General features: G+C 49.5%; 1 long non-coding RNA gene across 1 annotated transcript; it reads left to right on the forward strand.

Moving 5' to 3' along the window:
* Positions 1-6,958: 6,958 nt before the first annotated feature.
* Positions 6,959-10,454, forward strand: LOC121134486. Its single transcript, XR_005871580.1, has 2 exons — positions 6,959-7,434; positions 9,622-10,454. It is a non-coding gene; the product is annotated as an uncharacterized LOC121134486 (long non-coding RNA).
* Positions 10,455-14,820: the final 4,366 nt, after the last annotated feature.

Below are 14,820 nucleotides of genomic sequence, written 5' to 3' on the forward strand. Positions count from 1 at the left end.
CTCTCTCACACACACATATACACACACTCTCACACATATATACACACACTCACACACATTCCTTCACATTTGTTTCTTGCAATCATGTAAATCAGTGGTTCTCAACCTGTGGGTCAAGACCCACTTTGGTTGAACAACCTTTCTACAGGGGTTGCATATTGGATATTATGCATCAGATATTTACACCATGATTCATAATAGTAGCAAAATTGCAGTTATGAAGTGGCAACTGTGGTGATATATTATGATTTATTAAAACTTGCCACATAACATACCACCATAAGCAATAATGTAATTTTATGGTTGGGGTCACCACAGCATGAGGAACTGTATTAAAGGGTCACAGCATTAGGAAGGTTGAGAACCACTAATATAAATCTTCCAAACTTCTCTAGAGTTCTAGACAACATATTCTGTACACTGCTAGAAGAGGGAATTATCCCAGAAATCTGAAGCCCTAAATGTTTTAGATTCTTTTTCTGTTGCTATGATAAAAATGCCCTAACAGAAACAGCTTAAGGGAGGGAGGGTTCGCTCTGGCTTGCAGCTCAAGAGTGCATGCAGTCTATCATGGTGGTCAAGACAGCAAGTGCCTGAGGCAGCTGGTGGCATCTCAGCCCCCACCAGGACGTAGTGGTGAGCGGATGCTGCCTCCCAGCTCCCCTCACCACTTACATCCACTATCGAGTCCAGGATCCCAGCCAAGAAAAGGTGCCACCCACAGTGGGCGTGTCTTCCCACTTCAATTATGCCATTGAAACAACTGCACACACTCATCAACCAGATCATTCTAGACTCTGTCAACCCGAGGGTCAATGTCAGCCACCTCACCATATCTGTGCTATTTTACTCTTTAAATCATTTGGTTTTCTTTTTTAAAAAAATTCGTCTCAGAATAATAAAAGACTAAATAGAATTAGATGTTTTGGGTTTTTTTGTTTTGTTTTGTTTTGCTGTTTTTTTGAGACATTGATTTCTCTATGTAGTCATGACTGTCCCAGATAGAATTAGATGTTTTGGGGGGGGTTTATGTTTTGTTTTGTTTTGCTGTTTTTTTGAGACAGGATTTCTCTATGTAGTCCTGACTGTCCCAGAACTCACTCTGTAGACAAGGCTGACCTAGAACTCAGAGACTCCCCTGTATCTGCCTCCTGAGTGTTGGGATTAAAGATGTGAGCCACCATAGCCTAGTAGAATTATATCTTTTGAGCATAAGAATGCTGATATTTGGGCCAGCAAGTTGGCTCAGCCACTAAAGGCACTTGTAGCTAAGTCTGATGACCTGAGTTCAATCCCCAGGATCCACTTAGTGAACAGAGAGAAGCAGCTGCTGCAAGTTATTCTCTGAGTGCCACGTGAATACTGTGGTACAAGCACACCAGCAAGCACACCTCCCATGTGCTCTAATAATCATCACATGAAATTTTAATAAACGGTGACTTCTGATGCCATGTATCAAAAACAATTCCAACACTCTTGAATTTCACCTCACACCTAAACTTAGCAAGTGGCGTCTTGACAGCTTCGCAGATGCCACTTGCCTAATCAACGTGTGCGCACGCTCACATCCTTACTCCAGACTCTCCGGCACAGGAAAAGTCTAAGGGTTTATTTGGTTTGGGTTGTTTGTTTTGTCTCTGAATCTTTTGTGTGTGAATGTATGTGTGTGTTTGTGATCGTGGGCACACACATGTAGAGGTCAGAGAACAATATTACATATCATTCCTTAGACATCTACCTTGAATTTGAGACAGAGTTTCACTTGCCTAGGACTTGTCAGGTAGTCTTGTGTGCCTGGCCAGCGAACCCCAGGGATCTACCTGTCTCCATCTCTCCAGCTAGGATTATAAGGATGCCACCAAGCACAGCTTTTTTTCTAGGATTTTATTTTTATTTTTAATTGTAAGTATATGTGTGGGGAAAGAGTGTATGAATTTCCACATGAGTGCAGTACCCAAGATGGCCAGAAGAGGATGCTAGATCTCCTGGAGGTGACACAGGCTGCTGTGAGCCACCAGAAGTGGGTGCCGAGAACCTGTCTGTAAAAGCAGTACAGCCCCTTAACCACTAACCATCTCCCACTTACACACATGTGCATACACATATCACACACATAAGACAAAAAGAATCTTTAACAAACATGTACATCCATGATCTTTTTCTTATTGTGTGTCCATGTCTTTGCCTGTGAGTGCAGTGCCCACGGAGGCCAGAAGAGGGCATCAGAGCCTCTGGAACTGGAATTACAGGGAGTTTTGAGGTGTCCCATGTGGGTAGGAACCCAACTTGGGTCACCTGTAAGAGCCGCACTCTCTGTTGACCACTAAGCCATATCTTTTGCCCAACATTCTTTTCTTTACAATTATTTACAAGCTATTCTTAGCAAGCTCATGTGTGGCATCCTCCATATATCAAGAAAATGTCATAAGACAATTATATTTGGATTCCCCCAATGTATTTCAAATAATGAATTTTTATTAGCATAAAATATTTTTGTATCCTCTTGACTTTTTGTGTCCCTTGGGTACTCAGTAAGAAGATAAATGTAAATTTCTTTTTCAGAATCTAATTTAGAAGAAAATCCTTATCAAAGTCATTACAGCCAACAGGAAATCTTTTAACTTGGAACTTTTATCTTGTAAGTGGTACGGCCGTGCTGGTAAAGGCTCTTACTATCAAGCCTAACTTCCGAAGTTCGAGCCTGGAACCCACATGGTGCTCAGAGAACTGACTCCCACGAGCTGTCCTCTGACCTCTTGTGTTCAATGGCATGTGAGTACCCCAACATGCGATATGTGGTGTTACATGTACTCAAATTTAAGTGCAAGTAGACAGGTTTGCTGGGAATTTTGACTTTCTGAATCTTTATCCCACAACATCACCACCAGCACCTCAGACAGCTGATGCGGTGAAGTGTCCAAACCATCTCCCCTCTTCAAAAGTGGAAATAAGATCAAAACAGAATCTGAGCCGGGTGTGGTAGCGCACACCTTTAATCCCAGCACTCAGGAGGCAGAGGCAGGCGGATCTCTGAGTCTGAGGCCAGCCTGGTCTACAGAGCGAGTCTCAGGACAGTCAGGGCTGCATAGTGAGACTCTTGTCTTTAAAGGGGCTGGGGAATAAGATTAAACGAAAGAAATAAGTAACACAATTTGGACAGACAGACACCACTTCGGGCGCTGTGGGTGAGCAAGCCCAGATGGACAAGCAAGACGGGTGAACTCAGGGTGCCAGATGAGCCCACAGATGTCCCAGCAGACCAAGTGAAACTCCTTGCAAACAACACTTGACCTCCCTTGTCACACAGCCAAGCAGCTCTTTAGCCCAGGCCCCAGTGACAGGCGTCTCCAAGGCCCCTGGCTTGTTTCAAAACATCTTTACAAATGGTGCCAAAACAAAACAAAACCAGGTCCTGACCCGGGGCATTTACCAGGGACATTCCAGATCATAACACCAATCAATGTACTTCCAAAATAAGACCACAGCAGGATCGAAAGTCCTGTCCACTGTTACCAGTGCAGCGCCCGTGGCCTCTTCAAAGAACACACTCGGCACAGCTCTTACCTGCATGAAGCTGAACTCCAGGGCTTAACCACTTTCCCCTGGGTGGGGTGGAGCTAAACTGTTACCAGGAACTGAGGTCCATGACCCGCTGCCTCAGTTTCCCCATGTTCCAGCAGAATCATAAAAGAAAACACAAACAGGAAACATAAAAGGATTTAAGAAGTTAATTTCTCGGGGCTGGAGAGATGGCTCAGAGGTTAAGAGCACTGGCTGTTCTTCTAGAGGTCTTGAGTTCAATTCCCAGCATCCACATGGCAGCTCACAACTGTCTGTATTTCTGGTTCCAGGGGATCTGACACCCTCACACAGACATACATGTAGGCAATAACACCAATGCACATAAAATAGAAAATAAGTTAGTTTTTCTCCATTGTGCCCATGGCAATCTTACAATCCACACAAACCCATGAGACAAAGGCTGAAAGCTGCATAGATTTAGCTGTGACGCTGTACTGACTGGTTTCATGTGTCAGCACACGCTAGAGTCATCAGAGAGGAAGGAGCCTCAGTTGAGGAAACGCCGCCATGAGACCCAGCTATGGTAATGTTAAAAAGAGATCCCGGAGAGAAAGACACCGTGAGACCGAGCTTGGGTGGAGGGATTTTTTTTAATTGGGGGAAAGTGAATGGAAAAGCGGGGAGGGGAGAGGAAGACCAGCCTCTGGGGACAGGAGTGGGAGAAGAGGAAAGAGGGGGAAGGAGACAGAGAGACAGAGACAGAGAGAGGGGGTAGACAGGGCCCTTTTAAAAGGGAACACAGTGAATGTGCACAGGTGGTGCTCTTAGTGGCTGCAGCTGAGGGCGTATCCTGTCAGAACCCCAAGGACAGGCCAGGACACATGCCTGAATACTAACACCAGCTGTAAGGCATTTTCTCTATTAGTGACCAATGGGGGAGGGCTCAGCCCAGGGCTGGGGCTGGTGGTCCTGGGTTCTATAAGAAAGCAGACTGAGCAAGTCATTGGGAGCAAGTCAGTAAGCAGCCCCTATCCATGGTCCCCACTTCAGCTCCTGCCCTGTTTGAGCTCCTGTCCTGACTTCCTTCAGTGATGAGCCTAGTAAACCCTTTCCTCCCAAACTTGCCTTTTGGTAATGGTGTTTTGTACAACAGTAGAACCCCTGACCAAGACAGACACTGTCAGGTTGGTCCTTGGTGTCCTTCGTGGAGTCACCTGGCGGCTCCGAGAATCTGTTGTGCCCTTACAAGTTGCGCTATTACAATCTCACACTGACCCAAGCGGCCTTTGCTTGCTATTCCCCGTTTCCAGAAACTTCCCCTTGAGACCTTTTACAGCTCTCTCCTGTGTCCCTATGTCTCTGCACAACTGTCCACTCCTCCTAGGTCATTCTGTTGCTGTGACAAAAAGAAAAAAACCCTAAGAAGCCTTTAGCAGGGGATCTCTGTGAGTTCGAGCCCAGTCTGGTCTACATGGTAAGTTCCAGAACAACCAGGGCTACATACATAGGGAGACCATATCTCAAAACAACAACAACAATTACCCTGACAAGCCAGTCAGAGGGAAGGGGTCTCTTTCAGCCCCGACTCCATTCCAGCAGGAAGTCGGGGCAGCCCTTGAAGACAATGGTCACATCACAACCACAGTCACAACATTCCCACTGCCCAGCTGCCTCTGCTCATACAGCCCATGGCCACAGCTAGGCAACGGCGCTTCCCACCTCAAGGTGACTCTTCCCCCATCAGTTAAGGCCGTGGAGAGGACCTCCCCCCAGGCACAGGCCAGCCTGATGGAGACAGTCCCTCACGAGATTTTCTTCCCAGATGACTCTAGATTGTGTCAAGTTGATGCTTAAAAGCAACTATCACAGTGACATCGACCTGACACTGAGTCCTCCCTTTGGCCTTCTGTGTGGCTGCTTCTTGGGCTCTGTTTCCCAAACTGTCACATTAGGGACTCCCTTGCCTGCCTGCTTCATGTTGGCCTTCAAGATGGCCACATGGGATCTTGGGTGAGCTCAAAAGTTTCAGAACAGCAAAAGACAAAAAGAAGTTTCCAGAACCTCTTATTTATGTATGCCGCCTGTTTGCTGGTAAAGCTGAGAGTCCCCTCAATGCTCCCTGGGACTCTCCAATGGCAGCAAGGTTCACAGTCCAGTTCAGCAGTTTCCAGTTCCCAGGCAGTTCCCCTGCATTCTCCCTGCATTCTCCAGCTGGGGAGAGTGGAGAGAGACCCTCATGAGATTGTGGTTGAAGGACGGACACCCAGCGTCCCTGACACAGGGAGAGCATCCGTGCCAGCTGGCCATGGTCCCCGTTTATTCCAGTTGAGCTGCTCAGTGTCCATCAGGGTTTCAGCTTTCTCATCTCAACAATGGGATGCACCTGTCCTTCCTCCAAATCTCTGTGGACTAGAGGACAGAGGATGAAATCCTCCAGCCCAAGGCTAGGTCCACGTCTGTGCTCAGTAAACGCTAGCTTTTCCAGCAAGGACTCAGCCTGAATCCCTCCCAAGAGCACTCTTCCCTCTTCCCCAGAGAACGAGCCTCTGCTCACACACCAGGGGAGGGGGTGTGGTTCCAATGAGAGTGGCTCCCATAGGCCCCCATATCTGAATGCCTGGTCTCCTGTTGGTGGAACTGTTTGGGAAGGATTAGGAGGTGTGGCCTTGTTAGAAGAGGTGTGTCACTTGCATGGAGGGGCTTTGAGGTTAAATGCAACCCATTCTCAGTCTCTCTCTCTTTCTTTCTCTCTCTCTCTCTCCTCTCTCTCATATCAGATGTGAGCTCTCAGCCACTGCTCCAGCTCCTGCCCATCTGCTGCCAAGCTCCTTGCATGATGGCCATGAACTCTAACCCTCTGGAACAATGAGCCCCAAATTAAATGCTTTCTCTTATGAGTTGCCTTGGTCCTAGTGTTTTGTCACGATTATAGAAAAGTAACTGAGAGAGTGGGTATGTGTTTACTTCAGGCTCCCTTCGCCGAGTGGAACTGAGTGAATTGGGGCTCTGTTTGACCCTTCCCAGGAAGTATGGTGTAGCTCGAATTCTAATTGGTCTTAATAAAAACCTGGAGTCAGATACGGGGTAAATGCTGAAAGGTCAGAGAAGCAAAGCAGCCAGCCACTGGAGAGACTTCTTACCTCTACTGAATCCTCAGACCCAAGGGGCAATTCTGTCCCTAGGATTCCTCAGCCAGAATGCAACAAGCTCCTGTCTGCCCCTACCTTATAGTCCTCTGTCTGCACCCCAGCGCTGTCCTCTGGGGTTTGAAGCCCTGTGTCCTGGAGGAGCCTCCGTGTCCAGCACTGATCTGGAGGAGCCCCTGAACCCCAGCGCTGTCCTGGAGGAGCCTCTGTGTCCAGATGTCCTCCGTCTTCAACAGGCTGACAACTGGGCAAACCTCCACTCAGCCCCTACTCTCCTTCCTGAGGCCACACAGTCAGAGGATAGTGTCAGCACACAGTCTCAGAACCAAGGATCTGCCTGGGAACACACAGTTCTTTGCTCCTCATGGTATCCTTCTTTCTCCTCCCAGGATCCCATCTGCTTCGTGTCTGGGGCGGAAGGATCACAAACCGTCCAGAAGAGGAAACGCCATGGGTTGCTCTCTTCAAGCTGATACCGGCCATCAGGGAAGCCCTGGCCCCAGCTGGGAACTTAGGGCATCGGGATCTTCTCTTAGCTCATCTGCTTCCTACATGGACCCTGTGAAGTAGGCACTGTTGTTATCCCCAGTCTTCAGAAGATGAACTCAAACCTCCGAGAGGGTCAGCAACTTGCCCAAGGCCACACAGCACTTCCTGTGCTAGGCTGGAGTACATGGCCACTTGGCTCTGCTAAGAACACAGAGGCCTCCGACCTCCATCCCTGGCTTGTTCTGCTGGCTGCCTGGATGCCTTCTCTTCTACTTTGGTGGGTGATATACATCAGCTATGGGAACAGGTGTTTGATCAGAGCCCCTATCAGATAGAATGGGAAGACAGATGCCATGGCATGGAGGACATACTAAGTCTACTTCTAGCTTTCCTTTGCTGCCACCAAAACTCTTGAGAAACTAACAGGAAGGGTTCTTGCTGCCCCCTGTTTCAGAGGTGTCAGCCTAGCTAGCTTTTGTGACAATGGGTCTGTGGTGTGAAGAACATAGAGGTGGCGGCTTGTGACAGAAGGGGTCCGCTCACAGTGCCCAAGAAGCAGAGGGGTGGGAGGTTAGGGGGATCACAGTGGCCCACCCCCTCCAGCCAGGTCCCACTCTCTAGGTCCCACCACTTCCAAGACTGATGAGTTCATCAGCGGATGAATCTATTGATGAAGTCCCCACTCCACCCGTGACCCAGCCACCTTCCCAAAGCCCACCTCTGCAGCCCACATGGGGGACCGTGCCTTCAGTGCATAGGCCTCTGTGGAGTATGTCACCTCCAAACTAGAACGGAATGCGCTTGAGAGGAAGCCAGAGGAGGTTGGGAGAAGGGGGAGAGAGTGGAGAGAGAGGGAGGGAAGGGGGGAGGGAGGGAAGGGGAGGGCAGAATGCAAAGGAGAAGGTGGGGGGCTGCAGGGTGTTCCAAGAAGCTAGAGAACTCCCGCCTCCTTCACTGAGCACCAGGAAACATGACTAATACCCATTGCAAGGAAGAGCCATGGTCTCTGCGCCTGAGGCCCCAACTAGGGAGCCCTGAGAAGCCCTTGGGAGCTGTGCCCAGTGTCCCTCTTATGCCCCTGATGCAAAGGTGGCACCCTCCTCTCACAAGTGCTAAACAATGAAGTGACAAGATGGAGATCCCCGCCTGCAGTCTCTGCCGTCTCATGCTCCTGAAGAGAGACGGTTCTGTCTCCCATCGAGAGCTGTTAATAAAAAGCACAAGCTGCACACCAGGGGAGGTACAGGAGAAGGTGGGGACCATGGAAAACTGGATGGTGATGGCCCATCCCAAAACCCAGCCTCTCAGTTCCAGCCAGTACAGCTGGGTAGAGAGACAGGCCCTCATGGCCAGATCTGACTGACGAGAAGCCAGAAATAGCAGCTCAATTTATTTCAAAACACAGGACAGCCAACAACATATATCTGTCTCCTAGTTTGATCCCTGGAGTCTAGCTGTGCCAAGGGCCTGTGTCTTGAAACAATCTGTAGTTGTCTGTATGAGAACCAGCCACAAGATTCTGTAAGACCAAAGAGGGAGGCAGACGGACCCAGGACCTACAGGACCTCAGTTAGGGACACTGGGCAACAAGACCAAGTGGCTTGCACAGGACTGTGAGGACAAAAGTGACTTCATCCTTGTAGCAAAGTCCTCGTTTGCTGGACACCGAGATCAGGGTGGGATGCTCACTCTCTTTCTCTGGATTTTCCTTACAATGTGCTGAGAAACTACAAGAAGCCCCAAGGGTCACTCGGCTCAGTCACAGAGGTCAGGACTCAGGTGGCAATGACCCCAGGGTTTAGTTAAGTTCCTGCTTGTCAGCAAGGTGGCTCAGCAGGTCAAAGCATGTGCTCACTAGTCTGACAACCTGAGTTCAAACCCTGGACCTCACTGGAAGGAGAAAACTGACTCCCAAAGTTGTCCTCTGACCCCCACGTGGCCATGTGGGGCACGCACACACACACACACACACACACACACACACACACACACACACACACCACATACACACACACACACACCACATACACACACACACACACACACACACCACATACACACACACACACACACACACCACATACACACACACACACACAATAAAATAGAAAGGACGAAATCTCCAGCACCATATCAGCCTCTCTGTTGGGAAATTTTAAAAGAGAAAGGAAGTACCACCTCATTTCAAGTTTCTGTGCAGTAGATGAAGCGTGTCTAGGTAAGGAGCCAAAGCAAGAAATGACTTTCCCCTAAAACCCAGGCCTTTCCGTTCTCAGCTGCAGCAGCCTCCCTGGGGAGAGCCAGGATTAGGAGGAGAATGTAGTCAGAACAGACCCTGGGGGCCCCAGAGCAGCCCAGATGAACACAGGGCTGGCTGGCAGCCTCTGCTCTTTACCAGGCTAATCCCACCTGGGCCTCAGCTGGGACTGGGAGATGGCATTCATTGTTCAACTCTTTCCCACAGGCTGTCTTCCACCTCTGAGTGCCCAGGACTGGGGTACAGGCGGCTGTGTGGCTCCTCACCAGCCACTTTGGCAGTCTGGAGCAGAGACATGACACAGCCAGCTCTCAACCTCCTTAGCGCCGGCCCGCTGTCCTGCCCAAGGGCCAGCCTGGCAGGGAGAACAGGGAATCGATGCCATTGGTCCAGTCACTGTTCCCCACAGCTGGCTCACTCTCCTGCCACTTTGAAGGGCTCCCCCTCCCCAGCCTGGGATCCTGCTTTCTTCTGTGGAAAATGAGGGCCAGTCATGGCTGTTCTGCTTGTGTCCAGAGGGTGGGGTTGAGAGGACAGGGATAGGGCTGCCTAGAACACTCTCCCTTCCTCCATAACAAAGCATCATGAAGAATAGAGAAGCGAACAAATCCAGCAGAGAATGGAGCCCATGGAGTTTACTCAGTGTGTGGGCGACATTTCCCCAAAGCAGCTGAGAGAGGGGGAGGTCACACCGGGATGTGTGTGTCACTGGTGACACTCTGGGAAGCTTTAGCAAAAACATTTGCCAGGGGCAGATGCATGCCTGTCCTCCCAGCAGAGGCAGCTGGATCTCTGTGATTCTGAGGCCAGCCTGGTCTACATAGCAAGTTCCAGACCAGCCTGGTCTACATAGCAAGAGTATGTCTCAAAACAAAATAAAACACTTCCTGGAAAGTTTCATTCCCTACTGCTACAGATGGAGGAGAGTTGGGAATGGTGGAGGGTGTCTATGATCCCAGTATTGGGGAGGCTGAGCTTAAGGCCAACCTGTGTTACATAGCCGTGTCACAAACAAATGAAACAGAGCAGTTCCTAAATCACATTGGCATGAATGTGGTGTTATTGTTGTTGTACTGAAACAGGATATCACTGTGTATTCTAGGTTTCTTCAAATTTAGAGAAGTCGGGAGAATCCTCCTGCCTCAGCCTCACCACCATACCTAGCTGGAAAACGAATTGTAAAGGTTTTAAACCCTTTCAAAGCAATCAAGTGACAACTGGGTCTGTGAAGGATCCCAGTAAAGCAGAAGTCTGAGCTCAGAAGGGACTTGATAACCAGAAGGTTAAATGAACACGAGGCAGTCAGGACAGCACGGGAGGGACAGTGGTGTGCTCGTGTGCCCTGCATTTCAGGGACACACTCCACACTGGGAAGAGGAGACAGAGCATGGGTGTGACTGCAGCTCAGCCTGAACGTGCTGTCCTGATGGCACTGATATGGCAGGAACCAACCAGATTCAGTGTTTAAGAAGTACCCGAGGGGCTGGAGAGGTGGCTCAGAGGTTAAGAGCCCTGACTGCTCTTGCAGAAGACCCAGGTTCCCTTCCCAGGACCCACACAGTGTGGCTCACAGCTACCTGGAACCCCAGCTCCAGGTTATCTGATGCCCCTTTCTGGCCTCTGCCAGCATCTGCATGCATGGACATATACACAGGCACACACGTACACATAAAAAAAGTTATATCTGTTGTTGTATTTCAAGACAGAGTTTCTTGGTGTATCTCTGCTTGTCCTGGTCACTTTGTAGGCCAGGTTATTCTCAAACTTAGGAGATCTGAACATGGCTTGAAATTATTTAAAAAAAAAAAGTCTGAGCTCAGACATCCAGAGAATGGATGCCCGGAGAGGCAAGCCTGATCACAGGAATGACTGACCACCTTTGTCCTTCCTTCGTCCCCCAAAGTCAGTTGGCTGGGGATGAGACAGAGGTGGTTTTTAAGGCGTTAACCTGCTGTCTTGTCACAGTCTTGGCTCTGTAAGTAAAGAACAGTACAAAGGCTCAGGTCCTGCCTCTACTCATCCACCTCTGAGGTGACAGGCAGTGAGGGCCCTGGTTACAGTCACACACTGGAAAGAATGGGGTAGGGGACATGAGAGGAATTGAGAAAATTAGAGTGTGGAGGCTCATTCTGCAACCACAGCAGGAAGTTGATGCAGGAGGATTGCTGTGAGTTGAAGGTTAAGCTGAGGTACATGTTGAGTTCCAGGCCAGCCTAGGCTATAGAATAAGACCTTGTCTCAAACAAACAAACAAACAAGCAAAAGATAACTTGGAAGGAGCATAAATTAGCCCCGCAGGAAATGATGGAAATAAGTTATGGGAATGAGAGGAGAAAATAACAGTTAGAGGGAGAAAGCATTGGCAAGACTAGACGAGAAGGCAAGTGCAGGAATGGGGTGGAGGGTACAGCTGGGGTCCTTAAGACATCATGACAGCTGAGAAGAGCAAGTGTGAGGAGACGCACAGTGAGCTCCCAGCACTCGGGACGGTCTCTAAAGAAAATGAAGAGCGTCAAGCCGGGCAGAGGCGACGCACGCCTCTAATCCCAGCGCTCAGGAGGCAGAAGCACGCAGATTTCTGTGGGTTGGAGGCCAACCCGGTCTACAGAGTGAGTTCCAGGAGCCAGGGCTACACAGAGAAACCCTGTCTTGAAAAACCAAGCAAATAAACAAAACAATCAGGGGCTGGGAGAGGGTTAGTGGATAAAGGGTCTGCTATACAAACATGAGGATCTGTGCTCCATCTCCAGATGCTATGTAAAAGCCAGTTGTGGTGATCTGCTCCAGTAACACCCCCCCACACACACACACTTTGCCAACACACACTCGGGGAGAGACAGGCAGGTCTCAGGGCTCAGTGCACAGTCAGACTGAGTGAGAGACTCAGTCCCCAAGGGAGATGAGGAAGGCATCTGGCTGGGTGTGGTGGCTCATGCCCTTAACACGGGAGGAGCTCTGCGACTTTGAGTCTGAGGTACATAGGGAGTTCCAGGACAGCCAGGGCTGCATAGAGGTACCCTGTCTCATAAGAGAAAGGAGGGAAGGAAGGAAGGAATGAGGGAAGGAAGGAAAGAAGGGAGAGAAAGAGAGAGAGGGGGGTAGGGAAGGGAGGGAGAGGGAGGGAGGGAGAGGGATAAAGAAAACCCTCTAGAATGAGGAGAATAGGGTCCCAATGAGCTCCATGGAATACTAGGGCTCTATCAGATATTGTAAAGCTGATAATTTAAAATTTTTACACTGGTGTATCAATAGATTGGGGAGGGGATAGCCTAGGAATAAATCCAAGTCCATTCAGAAATTAATATGCAGTAAAAACCAATGTGGCATGTGGCACTTGTATTTTTAAGATTTATTTTATTTTTAATTACACACACACACACACACTCACACACACACACACACACACACACGGTGGCAAGCGGTGGGGGGGGCAAGTGTGTTCAGGTGAGTGCAATAGAACAGTTAACATCACTGAAAACCACTGGTGAACTGCATGTTACTCGCTAAGTGGTGTTGGGGCAGCTGAGAGACAGCCTAAAAGAATTAACGCAAGACTCATGCTTCACACTTCTGTTGGAAACACACATTCCCGGGGTCCCACAAAGAGACACAGGGAAAAAGCAGAAGTAACCCAGCAAGGCCATTTCTTTATTTAAAAAGGTTATTATTCCAAGACCCAAGCCAGGCTAGCAGACAGGCTGGGGCAGGACGGCAACTTGGTTCATATTCTAACACGGGTGTCGGCTGTCTTTTCCCCATTGACTGGGGTCCAACTCACAGCTGGTATAACAGAATCTAAACAAAGGAGAAGCCGCAGAGCAGAGGGAGGGGCTGGCTGATCTGGGGACACAGCAGGGCTCTGTGAAGGAGTGTCACCAGTGAAGAGACTGAAAGATTGGCATAAAGCCGGGCCGTGGTGGCACACGCCATTGATCCCAGCACTCGGGAGGCAGAGGCAGGCGGATCTCTGGGTTCAACACAGAGAAAACCTGTCTGGGGAAAAAAAAGACTGGCATAAAAGTTTCCAAAATGATGAGATTCAGGGAACATTGACCCGTGGGGTTAGGGACTAACTAGATGGAAACTAGGACAGCCAGGGATTGTGGCCACGCCTATAGCCACAGCTTTTAGGAGGCTGAGGCAGATAGATTGCTACTTAACTTGAGGCCAGCCTGGGAGACCTTATTATCAATTAATGAATTAAATTGGATTGGATCAGATTAGATTATTGTTAGAATAAAAAGAAAAGTGCCAGGGATGGAGGCTTACACCTTTAATCCCAGCACTTTGGAGGCAGAGGTGGGTAGAACTCTGTGAGTTTGGGGCTAGCCTGGTCTACACAGAGAGTTCCAGAACAACTAGGATTATGTAGTAAGAATCTCTCTCAAAGAGACAAAACAATAAACAAAAGCATGTAACAATAAAAGCCTTCCTAGTGCCGTGTGCAGTGGCTTTGCCTGTCACCCAGACTCAGGAGGCAGAGGCAGGGGGCCCAGGAATTCAAGGTCACCTTCAGCTGCAGAGCTGGTTTCAGGTCAGGTGGGGCTACGCAGGAACCTGCTTCACAAAAATCAATACAGCAACAACACAACAGTCCTCCCAACAGAAGCTCCTTCATAACCTTGGAAAGGCGCCCCATGAACCCCATCACCAGTCCTAACCTGAGCAGTCTCTCCACCTTCTGGCTGAGGAAACAGGCTTAGAAAGAAAAGTCAAGGAGCTCAGAGGCAACCCAAGCTCCTGCCATCCTGGGCCAGCACCTGGGTGACCCTGACATCTGCACCAACTTTAAGAAGACGCCACCCTGTGGCAGGAGAGCACTTGGGCTAGCAGAGGAAACCAGCACTGGCTCATTGGAAGGAAGAGCTAGCCAGAAGACTTAAAAGACACGGGAACTGTGGCCCCAGGGCGGCAAGGAACAGAACAAGACACCCAACTCCCACCCTGTGCCACAAACACTTCTAGCTCAGTCGTTTCCTTTGTTGCCATTGGCTGCCCTGAAGGACTAAGTCTTTCAAGAGAGTCCAGTTGACTGATCTTGGATTGTACGACACACCCACCCATTAACACTGACGGGAAGCCAAAAAAGGAAGAGTGTCAGGAGGGTGTGTGCCCATTTCACAGATGAGAAACAGGGAGCCAAGAGAAGCACAGGCCTTGGCGAAGTGACCACAGAGCTGGGATGTGGGGTCTGTGGTGTGAGCAGAGGCCTGGTCGCCCCTCACAGAGAATGACTGGCGGAATAGAACACCTCATCATCCCTGAAGGACACAGTGTCTGGGTCTTCCCAGAAGCAGCCCCCGGGCAGGGCACAGGAAACTGCCTCAGAGTGGCCTCATCCCAACCGGGGCCTCAGAGGTAAAGTGACTCCCTTAAAGCCCTCAGTTTTTTATAAAGAAACTGTAG

Source organism: Mesocricetus auratus, unplaced genomic scaffold (assembly GCF_017639785.1).
Source record: "Mesocricetus auratus isolate SY011 unplaced genomic scaffold, BCM_Maur_2.0 Super-Scaffold_100028, whole genome shotgun sequence".
NCBI classification, from domain to species: Eukaryota; Metazoa; Chordata; class Mammalia; order Rodentia; family Cricetidae; genus Mesocricetus; species Mesocricetus auratus.